Source organism: Henckelia pumila, chromosome 4 (assembly GCF_033568475.1).
Source record: "Henckelia pumila isolate YLH828 chromosome 4, ASM3356847v2, whole genome shotgun sequence".
Taxonomy (NCBI): domain Eukaryota; kingdom Viridiplantae; phylum Streptophyta; class Magnoliopsida; order Lamiales; family Gesneriaceae; genus Henckelia; species Henckelia pumila.
In genome coordinates this window covers 126,858,301-126,867,302 of record NC_133123.1, presented here as the reverse complement: position 1 = coordinate 126,867,302, position 9,002 = coordinate 126,858,301, and the positions used below count along the sequence as shown (strand labels likewise).

At 34.4% G+C, this 9,002-nt stretch overlaps 1 pseudogene; it reads left to right on the top strand.

Annotated features, from left to right (window-relative positions):
* The first annotated feature begins 2,368 nt into the window (after positions 1 to 2,368).
* Positions 2,369 to 9,002, top strand: part of LOC140861706 (uncharacterized) — a 29,837-nt pseudogene continuing 23,203 nt past the window's right edge.

Genomic DNA, 9,002 nt, shown 5'->3' with positions numbered 1-9,002 from the left:
CAGTAATTTTTGCAAGTTTCTGCTCCATAATTTTTCTTACTTTTTCTCATATTCATCGTTAGAATATTCCGCACATGAATTTCATTGTCAATAAGAATCTAATCTTCAAAGTCTCACTTTAAGCAGTTATTAAAAATTAACCGAGTTTTGTAATCATCAAAACATAATAATATGATACTTGTTAATGCATTAAAAACATTAATCTCATAACACAAAATTTGTATGTGTTTAAGGCGCAACAATCTCTCCCTTTTTGATGATCACAAAATTTGGTTAAATAGGAGAAATAAATGTACAATATTAAATAAACAATTTAAATTTTCACAATAAAATTGCATAAATAAAACTATCAAAAAACTCCCCCTAAATTAAACAGTTAGTTAAGAACAATTTGTTTATAAAATAACAAATTTTATTCTCCCCTTTATATTCCTAATTCTCCCCCTTAGTTAAAGTATTTAACCATTTTTATTCCGCCCTTTTTGTGATAATTAAAAAGCACAAGAATAAAGAAACAACTCAAAGTAATAAAACTTTCATTAGCAAAGAAAAGACACATAAATTCACATAATAAAATGTGAACACGTAGTATTGAATAAATAAAATTAATTTGTATTATCCAAAATTAATTTGCTCGAATTTATTATTGAGCTCTCCCTTAATATGACATTAAATTTCAATTTATTTCCACAAGCGATTACAATTCAATCATGTCAAGTTCACCACGCAAACGAATAAAAGTATTTTCATCTAGTGGTTTTGTAAAAATATCGGCAATTTGATTTTTAGTGTCAACATATTGAAGTTCAAGTTCATTTCATTCGATGTGGTCACGAATAAAATGATGAAGAATGTCAATATGTTTGGTGCGCGAATGTTGAATCGGATTTTTTGTAAGACATATGGCGCTAGCGTTGTCACAGAAAATAGGGATTTTTTAAAAAGATACACCATAGTCGAGCAATTGATGCTTCATCGAAAGCATTTGCGCACAAAAACTACTGGCTGCCATATATTCGGCTTCAATTGTTGACAACGCAACACAATTTTGTTTTTTTGGAAAACCAGGAGACTAAACAGTTTCCTAAAAAGAAACAAGTTCCACTAGTGTTTTTCCTGTCCACCTTATATCCACCAAAGTTGGCATCACAATACGCTTTAAATCAAAGAAATAATTTTTCAAATACCAAAAGCCGAGATTTGGAGTATTTGAAAGATATTTGAAAATGCGTTTTAAGGAGAACAAATGTGATTCATTTGGACATGACTGAAATCATGCACACAAGCATACACTAAACATAATTTCCGGCCTACTAGCAGTAGCATATATTAAGGAGCCAATCATACTACGAAAGGAGGATTATTGATCTGCAGATTTACCATTTTCATCCTTGTCGAGTCTGATTGCAGTGCTCATCGGTATAAATGATAATTTTGTGTTCTTCATCCCAAACTTTTTCAGAATCTCCTTGATGTACTTGCTTTGGTTCACAAAGAACCCATCTTTGCATAGTTTGATTTGCAATCCGAGAATATAGTTGAGTTCTCCCATCATGCTCATCTCGAAGTGATCCTGCATTAGCTTGGAGAATTCTTGACAGAGAGTTTCTTTAGTAGAACCAAAAATTATATCATCAACATAAATTTTCACAATCAATAAATCATCTTTAGCATGTTTGCTAAACAAGGTGATATCAATCTTTCCTCTCGAAAAACCATTTGAAAGAAGAAAAGTTGATAATTTTGCATACCAAGCTCGAGGAGCATGTTTCAAACCATATAATATTTTGTTTAGTCTATACACGTGATCAGAAAATAAAGAATCAACAAAGCATCAGGTTGCTCAATGTAAACTTCTTCTTTTAAATCACCATTTAGAAAAGCACTTTTAACATCCATTTAAAATAACTTGAAATTTCTAGAGCAAGCAAAAGCAAGTAGCACGCGAATAGATTCTTGTTTAGCAACAGACGCATAAGTTTCATCATAATCTATGTCTTCTTCTTTATTATATCCTTTTTTTATTTTTTAAATTATTAAAACTAGTTTAAAAATTAAAAATTTAAAAATTAATAATAAAAATATTAATTTGATCTTGTAAAAAATAAAAAGTAATTTATTTTTTAATTTGTAATTTGTTTAAATTATTTGTAATTTTAAATTTATTTAATTTTGTATATTTCTTAGATTTTTGTAATATTAAAATTTTAATTATGTGTAATTTTAATTTTTTTAATTGTGCAAATTTATTTTGTGTTTCAATAAAAATATATTTAATAGATTAAAAAATTAATATTTTAACATTCTCTCTACAACATTACTCATCCTCGTAGAACCAAACAATGAAGTTCGCTGACATCATCAAACAATGAAGTTACCAACATCATCTCACCAACATCATCTCATTATTGAACATGATCTTAAGTATCCACATATCGCAATTTGCGCATGAGCGTGATCCGCACCTATTCTTTATTTTGATGACATCACTCCACATACTGGATACTTTTCCATTGTCACCAAAGATTTCAAGGTTACGCAAATATTTTAAATTTTTAAGAATTATAATAAATAAATTTATATTTTTTCTTTCATGATGCAGGAGGTGTTGGTTATTTATGTTCGATGCACATCGAAAAATGTGAAAAAATAAGATTAAACGACTTTTAAAATTTTTCACGACAAAACAATTTTGTATAGATCGAACAAATGATCTTGTTTAACTATAAAAACTTCACAAGTTCTGTAATAACTAAACATGCAAAATATTATAATAAATTTAATACTGAAATTATACAATGAAATTAAGAATCATTATCACAGTTGTATGGATTATATACTTCTTGTATGCAATCTACTTCTCAGGAATTGCTTATGTTCCACGATCTTCATCACCAATCTTCGAATCAACCAATGGAAAAAATGTGGGCTAACTCTATTAATTCTCTCATAAATTCTTTGCTAGAATTTTTCAGAAAAATTCTAAACTCGCTAGGGAGAATAATATAACTATTTGAAATACACAAGAACCACATCTCTTTCTCTTGTTCAAAAATGAAACTTATAAAACTTGAAGGTATCAAGTGTTATGTTCTATCATTTTCCTTCAAGATTGAGGTGCTTATATAGTGGTCTTGGGCAGCTGAAGAGACATACATTTTTAGCCCATTAATTGGTCATAAAGGTCCTTAATCACGACCCTAATGATCCTTTATGGTGAGGTTTTCATGCCTCTTAAATGGGGTCATTAACCTTGGTTTTATGGTCCTTTAATAGTGTGACGCACGGGGCTGAGAAGGCGGGGAGTGATCGCCGGTACCAAGAGGTTGCACGGACAATGAGCGGCTCCTGGTAGGTTTCTAAGTAAAAGGAGACATGAATGAACCGATCCCATGCCGGAATGAGAGGGATTCTGAGACTGTGTGTGTATGGGACTGCATAGTTGAGGAGTGCTTAAAAGATTTCATATGTACTACTCATATCAAGAAGGTGCATCTTCTTTTCGGGAGCTCATCATATAAGAACTCCAAAGTTAAGCGTTCTAGACTTGTGGAAATTATAGGATGGGTGATCCCGTGGAAAGTTTCTCAAGATGCGTGTGATTGAGGACATAAGCACGCTGAAAATACCCGTCTTGATACAGTGGGTCCTTACAAATGGTATCAGAGCCAAGTTCTCTTAGTACGATATGGTTTGGGGACGAACCAAGCGGAAGCTGGTGAGCATGTGACACCCGGGGCTGAGAAAGCGGGGAGTGATCGCTGGTGCCAAGAGGTTGCACGGACAATGAACGGCTTATGGTAGGTTTATAAGCAGAGAAAGACATGAATGAACCGATCTCGTGCCGGAATGAAAAGGATTCTGAGACTGTGTAGGTATGAGACTGCATAGTTGAAGAGTGCTTAAAAGATTTCATATGTACTACTCATATCAAGAAGGTGCATCTTCTTTTCAGGAGCTCATCATATAAGAACTCCAAAGTTAAGCGTGCTTGACTTGGGGCAATTATAGGATGGGTGATCCCCTGGAAAGTTTCTCAGGATGCGTGTGAGTGAGGACATAAGCACGCTGGAAAGACCCGTCTTGATACAATGGCTCGTTACAAGTATCCTCATTATGGTTTATCATAATGGTGAATATGTGGTTTACAAATGGTATTGATTCCTATTCACATTGAGCCTTAAAAGTCGAATTGAATTGACTTGATTAGTGTGGTCAAAGTATCTCAAAACTATCTAAAATAATTATTCTCTCCCTTTTCAAAATAAATTATATTTGTAATCAAATTACAAATATAAAATATATATCTCTATTAAATAATAATAAAAGAATTTAATAAATTTGTGAGTATTAATAATTAATCATATTAATTATTTAAGAGTATCCATCGTGATTGCATGAAGATGGTTTGGAGACCATAGACCCATAATCTCAAGCTCCAATAAATTTAGACAAAAATAATTAAAGCTCTTTAATTAATTATCTAATTTATTAGTTCCAATATTACTCCACTAAAAACCCAAAACTGCATTCTTGAAAAATATGGAACGTGCTTATACAAATATTATTACGTGTTAATCAATCCTCCGTTCATGATTCACAATTAGAGCTGGGTGAAATTATCAGTTTACCCCATGTTTGTATCTAAAACCTTAAGTATCATTGATCCACTAATGAACTGTTAATTCATAAACTAATTATGAATTAGAGCGCTCAAACTGTTCAGTGCTAGAACCAATACTTCAGTGAACCATTTTAGCATCCTTTTGGAATTTACGGATTCCGTATCTTTAAATCATATTCCCAACTGAATGTATTTATGAGTCACCAAAAAATAAGTATTAGGTTTGTTACTAAAATAAATTTTAACGAGCAAATTAAAAAGACTAATTAATACAAAAAAGGAATTTATGATTACTCAGGATTTAGATTAATCTACATAAGATCATCTTAATGGTGTTGATAAGTTCATGTAACAGTAATTAAAAAAAGGCTCTAAAATTACATATGGTTCTTGTCCTATGTAATCAAATAATATAAAATGCCTCTACTTAGTGTCACCACACTGAAAATTCGGATAAAACTTTAATATTCAAAATATCAGTAAATGACATTAATGATTATTAAAGATCCATACTTTAATCAATCTTGGATATTTTAAATATATTATCTATGATTTTAATCCTCGTGTATATAACAATTTTATATACCAAAATCATAGAAACTATAATATATTACGAATTTTATATAGATATTCATTTTTAAGCAAAATAACATAAACCAATCAAACAATAAAATAAATAATTCTTTTATTTAAAATTAGCAATTAATAGCAAATATCAGTTTTATGGGAATATTTCCAACAAAATCCCAATTGCCCTAAATCAGATGAGGCATATCTCTAATACTCATTCCCTCTAAGTGACCCATAAACATTTTTTCAGGTAACGTCTTGGTGAACGGATCTGCAAGGGTTCTCTTTTGACGCTATCTTCATAACATTGACATCTCCTTGATGTAAAATTTCCCTAATGAGATGGTATTTTCTTTCAATATGCTTGCCTCTTTTATGATTCCTTGGTTCTTTTGAATTTGCCACAGCCACACTATTGTCACAATACAAGGTTAATTACTTATCCATATTTGGAACTACTTCCAAATCAGTGTAGAACTTTTTGAGCCAAACTGATTCCTTAGCGGCTTCACAAGCTGCTATATATTCTGCCTCCATGGTAGAGTCTGCTATGTTGTGTTGTTTAATAATTCTCCATGTAGCGACCCAACCCGGATCCACTACCTAATCAGAGTTAAGATCATAATTAATCATGCATTAAAATAAATTGCTGCGAAAGACTTAAAATAAAAGCATACCGGCAAAATACAACCGGTTAAAATAAACAAAATTTGATTATACAACCCAATCGAATTAAATAATCCCTAAGGGCAAAGACCTATAGCTAATCCCGTTGTCTCCAAGGTCACTGGCCACTCCAAGCTCCTGGTGCTCCAACCTGCACCTACACCTTCCCAATTTAATGGGGTATCCAGATACACAAAAAACATTGAACGTGAGCTTTAAGCTCAATATGAAAGCACGGGTAAAACATACAAACATGATGCATGCAAATGAATATGTCTGGGTATCCGTCTCTGGGATAACTGTATAGAACTGCTCAGACTGGAGCCTAGGACATGAGTGGAACAACCCGGGGAGCAAACCCTGCGTACTCTGCTCATTCCTACCGGACGTGGACTGTGTCCTCTTGATGCCAGTGCCAACTAACCCGTCGGTTACGGGGCACTCGACATCAACCGTCCAAACAGGGCTGAGCGGCCCTCCATGGCTTATCTCAAAAGATGTACAGATACAATATGATATGCACATGCCGCATAATAATCCATGCAAAATATGACACATAAATGAAACACATAAGCATGCATACCCGCTGGCTATCTCAGATAGTACTTACGTACTTTTCTAAGCCAGACTCCTAGCAGTCCCACTCTAGGTTCTAAGCCTATCACCAACGCTACAATTCAAATACCCATGCATCATTCAATAAGTTCTAAAAGCCTTTATTAAGCTATTGCATACTCCTAAATAATTGAAGGAGACCATAGCTATACCTGCGTCTGTCGTCAGCCCTTTGCTGTCGCTTGCCTCAAAACTAGGCCACAGCTCCGCTACGACGCCTGGATCGCTATGCCACTTCCGGAATCCCCATAGGAAGTATAGAAATTCCTAGATCAAGTTAGAAGCCTAGGAAACAGAGAGATAAGGGAATTTGGTGCGCCTAGAAATGAATTTCTCGGCCCCTATTTATAGACGGCGTTTGGAACCTCCGAACCCGGTTCGGACCCTCCGAACATGATCGGAACCTCCGATCCCATCTTCGAAGCTTCCTATCCCCCTATATTACGTCATCCATGACTTCATCTTGCTGACATAAGTGATGATGTGTGCCCTGATCGCAATCGAACCTTCCAATCTTGCCGACGGAGCTTCCGATCTCGATCGGAGCCTCCGATTCTAGCTTCGAAGCTTCCGATCAACTTAGGATCCTCCAAACTTATCTTCGGACCGTCCGATATATCTTGGACCATTTCAATAAAGTTTTAGTAATTGTAGGCTTAATCACTTTGATTAATTTTGGGTCACTACACTCCACACGACTGATCCACCACCAAAGGTGAATATTGATCCGGACGTCGAATTTCGAGAGTCTTTATCTGATTGAAAATCAGAATCAGTATATCCCAAAGGATTCAATACTTCTCATGAATAGACAAGCATATAGTTTTTGGTTCTTCAAATATACTTGAGAATGTGTTGTAATGCAACCTAATGATCCAATCCTGGGTTTGACTGATATCGACTAACAATTCCCACTGCATAGCAAATATCAGGCCTAGTGCATAACATAGCGTACATTAGGCTCCCTATTGATTATACATATGGGATACGTCTCATATGCTCTTCCTTTTGTGGTGTCTCAGGACATTGTTCCTTAGAAAGGGTGATTTCATGTCGGGTTGGCAAGAGACCTTTCTTAGAATTTTGCATCGAAAAACGTGCTAGCACTTTATCAATATAATTTTCTTGAAACAAAGCTAAAATTCTATTCTTCCTATTCCGAATAATTTGGTTTCCAAGAACATAACTCGCTTCTCCCAAATCTTTTATTTGAAATTTTTCATCCAACCATCTCTTTACATCATATAACAATTCTACATCATTTCCAATTAGTAAAATTTCATCGACATAAAGACCAAGAAAACCACACTATTTGTATTGACGTGCTTGTAAACACGAGGTTCATCCATATTCTGTTGGAACCCATAATTCTTGATGATCTCATCAAACCTATGGTTCCAAGACCTAGATTCTTATTTAAGCCCAAAGATGGACCTTTGAAGCTTGCAAATTTTTTCTCTTGGTATTTAACCATGAATCGTTCTAGTTTCATTATATAAATGCTTTGTTCAAGATGGCCATTCAAAAAAACTTCTTGACATCCATTTTTCATACCTCATAGTCGAGACTAGTGGCAATGGACAAGAGAATGCAGATAGACTTTATCATGGCAACCGGAGAAAAAGTTTCTTCATAATCAACTCCTTTTTGTTTACAACCCTTTGCCACTAATCTAGCTTTGAAAGTATCTACTTTCCCATCCACACTTCTCTTTTTCTTGAAGACCCATTTACACCCTATGGGCCTAACATCTTTAGGTGGATCTACAAGTTCCCAGACTGAGTTGGAGTAATTCAACTCCATCTTTTGGTTCATGGATTCTTGATATTTTTATTTATCAGGATCATTCATTGCATGTTGATATGTCAATGGATCATCATCATTGGTATCTGCTACAACAACATTTGTTTCATCATCTTGTCCATAGCAAGTAGGAGTTCTAATAACTCTCCCACTACGTCTAGGTACCAAGCTTTCCAGATTAGGAACAGTGGTTTCCTCTGCTTTCCGATTGTCTTCTACAGACATTGGTTGTGGAATGATCTGATCATTTAGAAACTCCTCTAGTACAAATTTACTATGAGGATTGAAGTTAATCATATAGCCGTTCTCAAGAAAAGGAGCATTTGTAGATACAAATACTTTCTTTTAACAAGTGAGTTGGGCATCCCTAGATACGAAAATGAAGTAAGCTTGGTTTATGCCCATTCCATAATTCTATTGGGGTCTTAGGGATAGACTTTGATGGTACTACATTAAAAATGTAAACTGTTGTTTGTAATGCATATCCCACAAAAATTGTAGGTAGTGAGGCATAGCTCATCATGGATCTTACCATGTCTAACAAAGTTCGATTTCTTCTTTCAGCAACACCATTTTGTTGTGGAGTTCTAGGAGCCGTGAGGTAGGAGATGATTCCTTTCTCATTTAAGTGATTCTTGAACTCAGTATCAAGATATTCACCACCTCGATCTGATCGAAGTATTTTCAGTGATTTTCCTAATTGCTTTTCAACTTCAGCTAGGAA